General features: G+C 45.7%; 1 pseudogene; it reads right to left on the bottom strand.

Moving 5' to 3' along the window:
- Positions 1–11,508: 11,508 nt before the first annotated feature.
- LOC139034265 (U2 spliceosomal RNA) lies at positions 11,509–11,626 on the bottom strand (annotated as a pseudogene).
- Positions 11,627–12,907: the final 1,281 nt, after the last annotated feature.

Below are 12,907 nucleotides of genomic sequence, written 5' to 3'. Positions count from 1 at the left end.
CACCATCGTGATTATCTGGGTCGTGAAGATCTTTTTTGTACAGTTCTTCTGTGTCTTTAGGTAATTTCCCCCAAATCGATTTGAATATAATGCACAGAAAATCAGAACTCTGACTATGTAGGTTAAATATGCATTACCCACAGAATGCCTAGGTAGACTGCAATAGGAGCTTTGGCAGTAGGGAGCTGTCTCCTAACAAGATAGCTTTGCGAGTCCCAGGAAACACCAGACCTGCTTCCACAAGGAGGCTGATCCCTTTCCTTGACCTGTTAAATGTCACTTCCTAAAGCCTTTTTGCCTCTGGATATGTCAGGGGAGTGTGTAATTTCCTCAGTTCTGTCTCACCACAGCAAAAATTTGAAATGGTGGACCAGTGTTACAGCTTGGTTTACAGCTCAGTTTTATTTGGCAAGCAAAGGATAGTACACCCTCAAGGTGTGAGGGTGGGCCGACCCAATAAGAAAGGTCTCAAGGGTCTTGGCTTCCTCCTCTCATCTGTTTGTCTCCTCCCCCTGAGCCTGCCCTATGTAAATTGGGCTAGCCAGGAGGGCTGTTTGTTTCACCTGAGGTTCTCACTCTGGTCCTCAGATTTTCTTTTGTTCCATTTTCATGGGCTTTTTCCTTTCTTTGTCTTTTAGCCACCACCATTTTGGACTCCTTTTTCCTATTCTAACTACCTAACATTCCCCCCTCAAGAGATGGGAGGCCCAATTCTTTGGGAATAGGGGCATCGAGGTCTCTCTGGCTACTTCCTGCTGAGCTGGGATGGCGAGGGGCATTGGGCCTCCCCCTCTTGCTAGTCTCAAGCCTCAGAGTCCTTATAGCAGTGTCCATCTAAGGGTGAGTGATATTTTCTGGGGTCAGGTGTGATATTTTCTGCCCAGGTCAACAAGCTACAACATCCTTGTTGAACTGGCACTGCATGTTGTAGCTTGTTGACCTGGGCAGAGACAAAATGGGTTAGACAATTGATAATACATGGAGCAATCATAAGCAGCATCAATATGGTGATAACAGGGATTAGTAGGGGCATTAGCCAACTCCAAATTCCCCTTCGCCAGGAGAAGGATCCCCCAAGAGAGATTGTAGCAACCCCAAGAACTCTCCAGCTCATTCTTTGAGATCCTGTAGGATCTGAATGTTTTTCTTGAGGACTGTGAGACTTTCTTTAACTTAGCTGGAGGTATTTACCCAGAAACAACATGTCTCATTCAAGATGGCTCAAGTCCCTCCTTGTTCAGGGATCAGGAGATCTATCTCCTGTCTATTTTGGAGTACAACCCCTGCCAAGCTGTGTTGGCTCTTTAGAGCTATCCTGAGAAATCTTATCCCCAGAAACTTAATTTTGGGGTGTTCATTAGAATGGCACTCATTTGTAGTCCTGAATAGGTTATCTGAGATCTCCCAGGGGCTCACAGGTGTATTGAGTGTCCTCTTCTGTTTTCTTCCATGGCTTGACTCATGAGTAGTGAATCCAGGAGTCATGTCCTGGTACCTTGACTGCTGTGGGGGTAGAAAGTATTACAGGGTAGGGGCCCTTCCATGTGGGCTGGAGTTGAGCCTTTGGGGACCCATCTTTCCAGACTTTAATTAGGACTTGAGTCCCTGGAGCATATAGTGGTGGCTCTTTAGAATCTTTTGGGTCCTGGTTGACACCCCACAAGCATATATCTTGTTGGAATTGCCCAATGGCCATGGTATAAGACCAGAGGGTCTGAGCCTCTGGATCTAGGAAGAGGTCATTGACATAAACAAAAGGTCTCCCATATAGCATCTCATAAGGACTAAGACCAACCTGTTCCTTAGGGGCAATACAGGTGCGGAGGAGAGCTATTGGTAAAGCCTCCTTCCATCCCAGGGAGGTCTCCTGGGTTATCTTTTTTATTGCTGATGTTTAAGAATTGGTTGGCTCTTTCTACTTTTCCTGAAGACTGAGGCCTCCAGGCACAATGGAGATAATAAGTAATGCCCAATGCTTTAGAGACCCCTTGGGTGACCTTAGAAGTAAATGATGTCCCATTGTCACTTTGTAATGACCTGGGCAGACCAAATCTCGGAATGATTTCATGGAGCAGTTTTTTTACTACCTCCTCAGCCTTCTCAGTCCAGGTGGGAAAGCCTTCAATCCATCCTGTGAATGTATCTATCATGACTAGTAGGTATTTATACCCTTGAGAAACTGGCATCTGGGTGAAGTCCATCTGCCAGTCCTCTCCTGGGTAGGTCCCACGTCATTGGATGGGCTGGGCCAGCTGGGGTCTTTGAGCTCCTTGGGGGTTGTTTAATTGGCAAGTGGGACAAGAGGAGACCACTTGCCTTATAGTTGTTTGGAGGCCTGTTCCTCTGAAGGACCTTTCTAGTAATCTTTGGAGGGCCTTTTCCCCTAAATGAGTGGTGGCATGTAAGGAGTTAACCAACTTCCATTGGAGGTTCCCAGGCAGAAAAAGGAGTCCCTCCTTTTGGAACCACCCCATATGATCTTCTTGAAAGCCCTCACTCTTAGCTTTAAGAGTCTCACCTTCAGTATATGAAGGAGTTTCTGGCAAATTAGTCTGTGGAACTAAGGTGGCAACCCCTATTAGGTCATGGTTCTGTAATGCTGCTCTCTTAGCTGCCTGATCAGCTGCTTGGTTCCCTCATGCCACTTCTGTGCTCCCTTTTTGGTGTCCTTTACAATGGGAGACTGAAACCTCAGTGGGCAGATGGACTGCCTCCAAGAGCCTAAGGATTTGATCACCATATTTGATTGGGGACCCTCGGGTGGTCAAGTGGCCTCTTTCTTTCCAAATAGCAGCATGTGCATGTAGCACCAGAAAGGCATACTTGGAGTCAGTGTAAATGGCTACTCTTTTTCCTTTTCCCAGCTCTAAAGCTCAAGTCAGGGCTATGAGCTCAGCTAATTGGGCTGAAGTACCTGGTGGCAAAGGTTTAGCCTCTATGGTCTCAAAATTGGAGACTACTGCATATCCAGCTCTTCTTTTTCCATCCAAGACAAAGCTGCTTCCATCAGTGTACCAGATTTCCTCAGGATTGGTCAGAGGATCTTCTGACAATCCCTCTCAGGGTTTTGTCCAGTGGTCCAAAGTTTCTAGGCAAGAGTGAAAGGGGAGAGAGCCCTCGGGGGTAGGCAGGAGGGTAGCTGGGTTAAGAACCTCACAAGGGGATATAGTCAGGCCTGGATTTTCCATCAGCACTACTTGATATCTGAGGATCCTTTGATCAGACATCCATAAATGGCCTCTCCCATTCAGGAGTTGTTTCACTTGGTGGCTGGTAAAAATAGTTTGCCCCCAAGAGAGTTTTAAAGCATCTTCTATCAGGACTGCAATAGCTGCAAGATTTTGAAGGCAGGGAAAGATCTCTTCCCAATAAGGGAGTAGGACACTCAGGGACCACCAGAAACTGGTGGGAAAATATTTGTCCATCCCAGCAACAAAGAAGTGCTCAGGTGAATCTTTTTGTAATTGTTTTTCCTGTAGCACCCAAAATGGTACAGGTTTGGGAGGAGAAGGCTCCAGAGTAGGAGGTCAGGACAGAGTAGGTAGCCCCTGTGTCAACCAAGAAATTCTTGGACCTACCTGCCACATCCAGTTGCACCCTTGGCTCCAGCCCCATGATGGTTATCTGTGACAGGCAGGCTGGCTGGAGCGGGCTGCTTCAGTCCTGTTGAACCATCCTGAGGGAAGGCTTGGCACTTGACCTTGAGGCTTTTGGGTCCCCAGGGCAGAGTGCCGCCCAGTGTCCCAACTGATGGCATTTATAGCAAGCCATTTTAGGAGACTTGTCATGGTTTGGACACTCTTTGGCCCAATGCCCCACCTGTCTACAGATTAGGCATTTGCCTGGTGCCTTGTCCTTCAAGGACTCGGGGTTTGCCATAGGGCTTCCCTGTTGAGGGCAGCCAGCATCTGGGCATGCCTTGTCTCTTTCCTTTTCTCCCTTTCCTGGGCCTTGGCCTCCCTCTCCTGTTCTCTGTTATAAAAGGTATTGGTGGCTGTCTGGACCATCTCATCTAAAGAGGCAGCAGGGTCCTGCTGCTGTAGCTGTTGTAACTTTATCCTGATGTCTGATGCACACTGGGACAGGAATTTGTCCTTTAAAATCACCTGTCCCTCATAAGAGTCTAAGTCCAGATTGGTAAACTTTTGGAGGGCCTCTTTTAGCCTTTCCAGAAAGGCAATGGGGTTCTCATTGGGCTCCTGAGTTATTGCTGAGACTGGGCACAGTCCCACAACTAATAGGCTTCCTTCTATTTCCATGGGTGGACTTCCTTAGGGGTGAGTCTTTCTGAAGCTTATCCTACCCAGTACTGTTGCAACCTGAGAGCTGGGCATCCCTGGGTCAGGGTGCAGATCCCCAGGCAGGTTGAGGCATGACAGCCTCCTGGAGATCGAATCCCCAGGCAGGCAAAGGCATGTCGACCTCCCAAGAATTGGGTCCCTCAGCAGGTCAAGGCATGTCAACTTCCTGGGACCCCTGGACTGGCAGCTCCCTGAGCAGGTTGAGGCATGGCAACCTCCCAGAGACCAGATCCCTAGGCAGGTCGAGGCAGGTCGACCTCCTGGGACCCTGGGCTGGTGGATCCTTGAGCAAGCTGAGGCATGATAACCTTCCAGGGACCAGATCCCTGGGCAGCTTGAGGCAGATCGACCTCCTGGGACCCTGGGCGAGTGGATCCCTGAGCAAGCTGAGGCATGACAACCTCCCAGGGACCAGATCCCTAGGCAGGTCAAGGCAGGTCGACCTCCTGGGACCCCAGGCTGGAGTTGGGCATCCCCAAGGTCTCCAGTGTGACCAGTGCTGGGTAGGATTAAGGGGTTGTAATCTTAACTCATTGCCAGTTTGTCCACCACAGATGGGAATAGATACCATGATGTAAAGCAATCCAAGCCTGTGCCCTGAGACTGGGAACCTGGTGAAATAGCCATAAGCCTTATCCTCTTATTGCTCTGAGGGAATGTAAGTCACTGATTTCTTCCCCTAGTCCTCCATAAGAGCAGTTTAGGGTGTTTCCAATGGTAAACATTTCATTGTCATAGACCCACTTTAGTAATAGAAGTAATGACAAAGGAGTGGGCTATCTGGTCCTGTTAGGGAGTATTTTAATAATAAGCTGGGTGGAGTGATGTTGCCTACAAGGGGGCAGGGTCCTGGTTGTAGGAGTTAGTAAGTGGCTTAAGAACAAATTGATAAGAGGCAACAGACCAGATGTTCCATAAAAGTGGAGTGGAGATTTGATCCAGGGGTATGTTTGTAACTTTAGGAGAAGGGTGGTAAGGGTTTGGGCCCAAACGGCCTGCAGGGCTAACTCCCAAAGTGGCAAACATTATCCCTGGAAGCCCAATTGCCCTTGAAGGGATGCCACCAACAGATGGACTTCTAGCAGGCATTGTGTGCCTGTCACCTGCCCTAGCAGGTTCACTGAGAGATGTTGTTGTTGCACATGTTGTAGAAACATGGAAGATGAAGGCCTGAATCTCTAGAGGGATTGGATTTCCCTCCCAAGGGCCAGCTATTTTCTGGTTGTCCCTCCAGAAGATTGTAGAGGCAACATTGTGGGCCCAGATGGGGCTCAGGAAAAGAGCATGAAACAGGAGGGAAGGGGGCAGGGCACAACTTTTGAAAGAATGACATAGCCCAAGGGCATAACATAAACCAATTAAAATCAAATGGGTCCAAGATGGCAGACAAGTCAAATTCAACTAAACCTTGATCCTCAATCTGCAAGCTAAATGACACACCCAGAGGTGCCATGACAGTTCCAAGGCACTATCAAAAGACCAAGGAGTGGGTGGTTCCCCAATTGTTGGAATGATCCTCCCACTCATTAGCATATGAAATCACCCAGCTCACAAAAACTAACCACACATTTCATGGCCACCACATACACCCTCTGTGATGGCACACACTCTGTGGACTGTGCTTCTCTCTGAATCCAAACAAATCTACCTCTTACCTATCACTGTGTCTCTCACTGAATTCTTTCTGCAATGAGACATCAAGAACCTGAGCTTCATTAGGTCCTGAAACCAGGCACCATGGGCTTTGGCCAGGCTCAAGTTCTGGTTAGACACAGCTGAGTGACTAAGCATAGCACAGAGTCCCTGCCACATGGGTTTGAGTCCCAATCTTAGGTAAACGGTTTCAAACACAACTTTCAGAAATGGAAAGATGATGACCTGCCCAATCAAACAGTGGAGAGAGGAGCTGAAGGATGGGAGGAAAAAGCAGAGGAACCCCTTTCATAACTTGCCAGAAAAAATGCCTGACCTGTGCCCACAATTTTCATTGGCCTGATCCTTGGCACAAAGGAGATTAAGGACAGAAGAACCCTCACCTCCACTTGGGCAACAGCTACTAGGGCACAGCAGATAGTGGAGCCTTTGGGACACACTGGGGAGTAGCCCCTGCCAGAGTCCCTCAATTGCATGCCACTCGCCTGTTCACAGGGGGTTCAAGGAAACAAGAAATGAGAGACTGTAAAGGAATTAAGATTTTGTTAGCCATATGTCCTTCCAGCCATAGGGGTGAGGACCTCCTACCTTAACTGGAGGTCTTCTGGAATCTGAGACTGAGCCACATGAGCTTTCTGCTGAGTTTGTTTTTGCTGTCCCAGTTTCCAGCATGCTGGGCTTCTTGTCACTTCCCCTGCACTGGGTTTTCTTTGCATTCAGCTTCCACCACAGGAGCTTTTGCCAAGTTGGGCTTCTGCTGTGCTTGGCCTCTGCCTCTGGGGGCTGAGCTGAGGTTGTTTCAGCCAGGTTAAATCCGAGTCATGGCACCAGATATGTCAGGGGAGTGTGTAATTTCCTCAGTTCTGTCTTGCCACAGCAAAGATTTGAAATGGCAGACCAGTGTTACAGCTCTGTTACAGCTCAGTTTTATTTGGCAAGCAAAGGATAGTACACCCTTGAGGCATGAGGGCAGGCCGACCCCAAAGGAGAGGCCTCAATCTGTCTTGGCTTCCTCTTTTATATGTTTGTCTCCTCCCCACCTTGAGCCTGCCCTATGCAAATTGGGCTAGCCAAGAAGGGGCGTGTTTGTTTCACCTGAAGTTCTCACTCCAGTCCATGGATTTTCTTTTGTTCCATTTTCGCAGGCTTTTCCCTTTCTTTGTCTTTTAGCCACCACCATTTTGGACTCCTTTTTCCTATTCTAACTACCTAACAAACCCATGCAAGCATGCAGTTTGTTTAACCCCATGTGCCCCGGAGCCTGCTGTGCACCCATATCACCTGTGGTAACTGTGCATGTGTGTGAAAATACAGAGCCTCAGGTCCAACTGCCCAGATATTCATAAGTTGGGCAGGGTCTGCAAATCAGCACTGCAACAAACTTTCCAGCTGATTCTGATATGACAGATCCACAGACCAGCCCTTGTCAACCACTGACAAACCTCAGCTTGTGCAGCTGGGGGACTGAGGCCAAGAAAGGCTAAATGGACTTGCTCAAGGTCACACAGCTGAGTTTCCAGAAAAGATGAACATGACTCTTTGTTTCTCCCAATTTGAAGGTGAATTGGTAACTCCTTAACAGTCAAAACTGAAACGTAGAAATGCAACTGTTACCAAGTCCAAGCTTGCTCTGCTCGCCACACGATAGACCAATGAATCTGAGAGACAAGATGTTGAGGCAAGGAAGAGACTTTAATTGGGGAGCAGGCAGACCGAGAAGACGGCAGGCTAGTGCCTCAAAATAACCATCTTATTGGGGTCTGGATGCCAGGTTCTTTTATAGATCAGAGATGGATCAGAGGAAGCAAAGAAAAAAGGCTATTAGTCTTGCAAATATCTCCTAGAATGGCAAGCTTCAGGCAGGGGATGTGTTAATTTCTTCCTTCCTGCCATCCACAGGTGGACAGGGTTCTGAACAAAGGCACTTTAGTTTAACAGTCAGGCAGAGGGGCAGGATTCTCTGAGGCAAACCATTCTGTATGATTATAATAACAAAAGCAATGAAAAGCAAGTCAAAGAAACAGTTCCAACATGGAGTCAGAATTGGCTTCCTCCCTGCAACATAACCAGAGCTCAACCTCCCAGGGGAGGCAAAACTAGAGAAAATTCTGGGCTGGGAGGAGAAGGAAGAAACCAAATGTTTAACCTTTCACTTTGGCACTATCTGAGAAAAATTTTTTCCAACTAATTTTGCTTATTTGGATGATGGGCCTAAATTCCATTTTCATCTGTTTTCTCCACCCTACATTGACTCTCCCAGATTTTTTATACTGTTCTGGGGCACAGAACCTTTTGAGAGTAATTATCTGACTTTGTGCAATATCAAGGGAATATTTATTAAAATGACATAGTGACTGGATGCAAAATGGTATCCTGAATTGGATCCTAGAATAAAAAAGAGACACTAGTGGAAAAACTGGGGAGATCTGAATAAAGTTTGTAGTTTAATGAATACTAATTTATCAACATTAATTTCTTAGCTTTGACAAATGTACCATTGTTATGTAAGATGCTAACATTAGGGAGAACTGGATGATGGGTGTACAGGAACTCTGCAACTTCTCTGTAAATATAAAACTATCACAAAAGAAAAGATTTGTTTAAAAAATGAGCTTAGGTAACAACAAACCAGAGCTGTCAATGAAGCAAAGACAAATTGCTAATCAGAGTACTGATTCCCTCTCCCACTGGCAGAAAATCTTTTTGGAAGCTGACTGCTTGATTTGTGTGAGAAAGTTACTTAGGAGAAAAAGTCTGTTATCTCCCAGAAGGTAACCTGGCTGAGTTGGGGAGAAGAGTGTGCTTTAATTTCAGGAGAATAAAATAATGATTTGCTTCTCTAAGAGCACATTTTGTCTGTGCAGTTTTCACTGAGGTAATTGTTTTCTATTTAAGTAATCAACAAAAACTGGAATAATGTCAAAGTGGGGTTTGTATACAGTAGTTTATATACAGTAATGGGATTAAACTGGATGCTTTCTGTAGTAAAAAACATTTTTAAAAAAGTAATATTTTGTGAAGGTTGGTCATCTTCATTGCGCTGCATTGGTCCCTGTGAAGGAGGTGCCTGCGCTTGATATTGTAGGATGTTGGAAGTCTTCAAACCTCCTGTCCCCATCTCACCGTCCTGCAACAGTACCTGAAGCATCCCCTTCATTCAATAAACATTTTGTTGTTGTTGTTGTTGTTTAGTTGCTCAGTCGTGTCCAATTCTTTGTGACCCCATGGACTGTAGCCCACCAGGCTCCTCTGTCCATGGGATTCTCCAGGCAAGAGTACTGGAGTGGGTTGCCATTTCCTCCTCCAGGGGATCTTCCTGACCTAGGGGTCGAACCTGCATCTCCTGCATTGGCAGGTGGTTTCTTTAACACTGAGCCACCAGGGAATAAAGCCAGGGAATAAAACATTTACTGGGTATATTAATAATAACAGCTAAAACATAAGAAATAATTATTATGGGCCAGGTGATGACCATGAATGCTTTTAATTTTCACAACAACCATGCAAGGTAAGAATGAGTTATTATTTTTGGTTCTGTAAATGGGAGTTCAGACTGTATGGGAAAATTGTCCAGGTCAGACAGGAAGTGTGTGGCAGAGCTAAATGTTGAGCCTGGTTTTATCTAGCTCTTCTCACTTTGGATGCCATGGAAAAATGCTTAGCACTGCAGTGAACCATGCCACAGGGGCAGAGGGCAAAGAGCAAAGAGGGAATTATATCTGTGTGCCGATGGGAATGGAAGCCAGGAGCAATGTGATTGGATGGAGTCCTAGATTTCAGAGGCAGCTGCAGAGTGGTGGTCATCTAAGTTGTGGGAGAAAAAAGGCATCTCTAAGGGAGACAAGAGGAAAGGTGAGGCCAAAGTCTTCAATCTCCCCACATGTAGGCAGCAGGAGGTGGAGAAGGGGGTTGTTAGAGAGTAAGCAGCGGCCAGGAGAGGGAAATATTGGGGATGCATATGCAGAGAAAATTTCAAGAAGTCATCAAATGCTCTGAGAGCTTAGATATGATGGAGAAACAAGAAGCAGTGGCATTTAATAATTTGCGTCATATCAGTTCAGGCCAGTACAATAGGAGGATCAGATCCATATTCAGAGGAGTTAGGAGGCAGGGAGCAGCAAGGCAGGAGAGGGAACAAGGTCAGGGTGCATGCCCTACCCGTTCGGCGGGGGATGTAAGGAGGGAGGAAGGATGGTGTCATTTTCAAAGCTGAGAAATGCTGAGAGGTGGAGGATCCACGGCTGAGTGAGAAAGTGATGATGCACAAGGAGGAGGAGGACCATTGATGCGGAGAGACCCAGAGCAAAGGGATTGCAGAGGGATGGAGGGTGCCGGGCGCCAAAGAAGGAGCAGGTGGTGACTCCTGGAGGGACTGGGAGCATCTGTGGAGAGGGCCTCTCTCAGAGAAAATACTTTCCCCTTCCTGCTGTGTGTTCCCTTCTCTCTCCCAGTTTCCAAGATCTGCAGGAGACTGGACCCTCAACAGCTGGGGCAGTCTGAGGGCACTGTCTTCCTGGGCACTAGGTCCATGGGTGGAGTCAAAACAAATGTCCTTTTGGTCATCATTTGGGGCTTGTTTCAGATCAGAGGTGCGATTTCACCAAGGGCTTCTGCTTTTAGTCTTTTATCAACACCACAAAATCACATTATCCCACTGATCATTAGATTACTCTCACTAACATCATAATCACATTGCATATCCACAAATACATCACTATTCACTTAGGGTAATCGGTTTTAATGACACTCGCTTCAGTTTCTTCCATAAATCACATGCTTTTATGAGATAATGGAGGAGAAACATCTAATTTTGAACTTGGACAAATGAAAAGTGAATGCATGTGTTTTTAAATGTATTTTTGTTGACTTCCCATGTCCATTACTTAAAGGGCAAAGACTATCTCCTGACTTCTCTTTTAGAAATAAATGAGGCAAAAGTACAGTGGATTTTGAATACCAAAGCATTCACTGGAATGTGTTGCAAACAAATAATAAACGTAGTTCCTCCTTCGTTGGCTTTGCACAAATCTCAGCTGAATAGAAATCAATGGTGGGAAGCAATGTGTCTGATAGTCTCTGAAAGCAGTAAGGAGGAAAATCTTAACACCACCCCTTTACAGGAGCAGAATCAGACTCAGCTTGCTGTGTTGTCTGTGGAAAATAGAATAGCAATTTCTTCCATCCAACAAACATATATTGAATTCCTATGCACCACACCAGGTACAGAGATGGATAAAACATTTTCTGTGGCACCTGCAGAGAGAGCTTCAGCAGACAGTAGTCTTGTCCCACCCATTTTATGTTCCCCTTCCATCCACCTCTGTGAATGCACACCCAGAGATCCAAAAATGCATGGATTTTATGTCCCTCACCACCTCCTGCCCACCTCTCTGCCAGGGAAAGTCCAGCTCTCAGGAGTGCCCCATGGCAGGTAATTGAGCCACCCTCCTTGGTGGACCTGCCCTGAGATCCCAACCCTGTGACTTCCTGCCTTCCCTCCCATACCCTACCAGTCCATCAGGAGACACCAGATCGTTGCCTCAGGCTATCCTTCAGAGGATTCCCGCCAGAGACAGGGGCTCAAAGAAGAAGTTTTTTCCTGCTGGGTCAAACAGAAGTCACCGTGAAGACAGATACTACACTTGATCTTAGCCAAAAGGCCAAGAAGCAATATAGTGAAAATGAGTATACTACCCAAAGCAATCTATAGATTCAATGCAATCCCTATCAAGCTACCGATGGTATTTTTTATAGAACTAGAACAAATAATTTCACAATTTGTATGAAAACACAAAAAACCTAGAACAGCCAACGCAATCTTGAGAAAGAGAATGGAACTGGAGAAATCAACCTGTCTGACTTCAGACTATACTACAAAGCCACAGTCATCAAGACAGTATGGTACTGGCACAAAGACAGAAATGTAGATCAATGGAACAAAATAGAAAGCCCAGAGATGAATCCATGCACCTATGGATGCCTTATCTTTGACAAAGGAGGCAAAAATATACAATGGAGAAAAGACAATCTCTTTAACAAGTGGTGCTGAGAAAACTGGTCAACCACCTGTAAAAGAATGAAACTAGAACACTTTCTAACACCATACACAAAAATAAACTCAAAATGGATTAAAGATCTAAATGTAAGACCAGAAACTATAAAACTCTTAGAGGAAAACATAGGCAGAACACTCTTTGACATAAATCATAGCAAGATCCTCTATGACCCACCTCCCAGAGTAACAGAAATAAAAGCAAAAATAAACAAGTGGGACCTAATTAAACTTAAAAGCTTTTGCACAGTGAAGGAAACTATAAACAAGGTGAAAAGACAGCCTTCAGAATGGGAGAAAATAACAGCAAATGAAACAACTGACAAAGAATTAATCTCCAAAATATACAAGCAGCTCATGCAGCTCAATACCAGAAACATAAATGGCTCAATACCAGAAAAATAAATGACTCAATAACAAAATGGGCCAAAGAACTAAACAGACATTTCTCCAAAGAAGACATACAGATAGCTAACAAACACATGAAAAGATGCTCAACATCACTCATTATCAGAGAAATGCAAATCAAAACCACAATGAGGTACCATCTCACACCAGTCAGAATGGCTGCTATCAAAAAGTCTACAAACAATAAATGCTGGAGAGGGTGTGGAGAAAAGGGAACCCTCTTACACTGTTGGTGGGAATGCAAACTAGTACAGCCACTGTGGAGAACAGTGTGGAGATTCCTTAAAAATAGAGCTGCAATATGACCCAGCAATCCCACTGCTGGGCATACACACTGAGGAAACCAGAATTGAGAGACACATGTACCCCAATGTTCACTGCAGCACTGTTTATAATAGCCAGGACATGGAAGCAACCTAGATGTCCATCAGCAGATGAATGGATAAGAAAGCTGTGGTACATATACACAATGGAATATTACTCAGCTATAAAA

Source organism: Odocoileus virginianus, unplaced genomic scaffold, assembly GCF_023699985.2.
Source record: "Odocoileus virginianus isolate 20LAN1187 ecotype Illinois unplaced genomic scaffold, Ovbor_1.2 Unplaced_Contig_119, whole genome shotgun sequence".
Lineage (NCBI taxonomy): Eukaryota > Metazoa > Chordata > Mammalia > Artiodactyla > Cervidae > Odocoileus > Odocoileus virginianus.
This window is presented reverse-complemented; position numbering and strand designations above follow the sequence as displayed.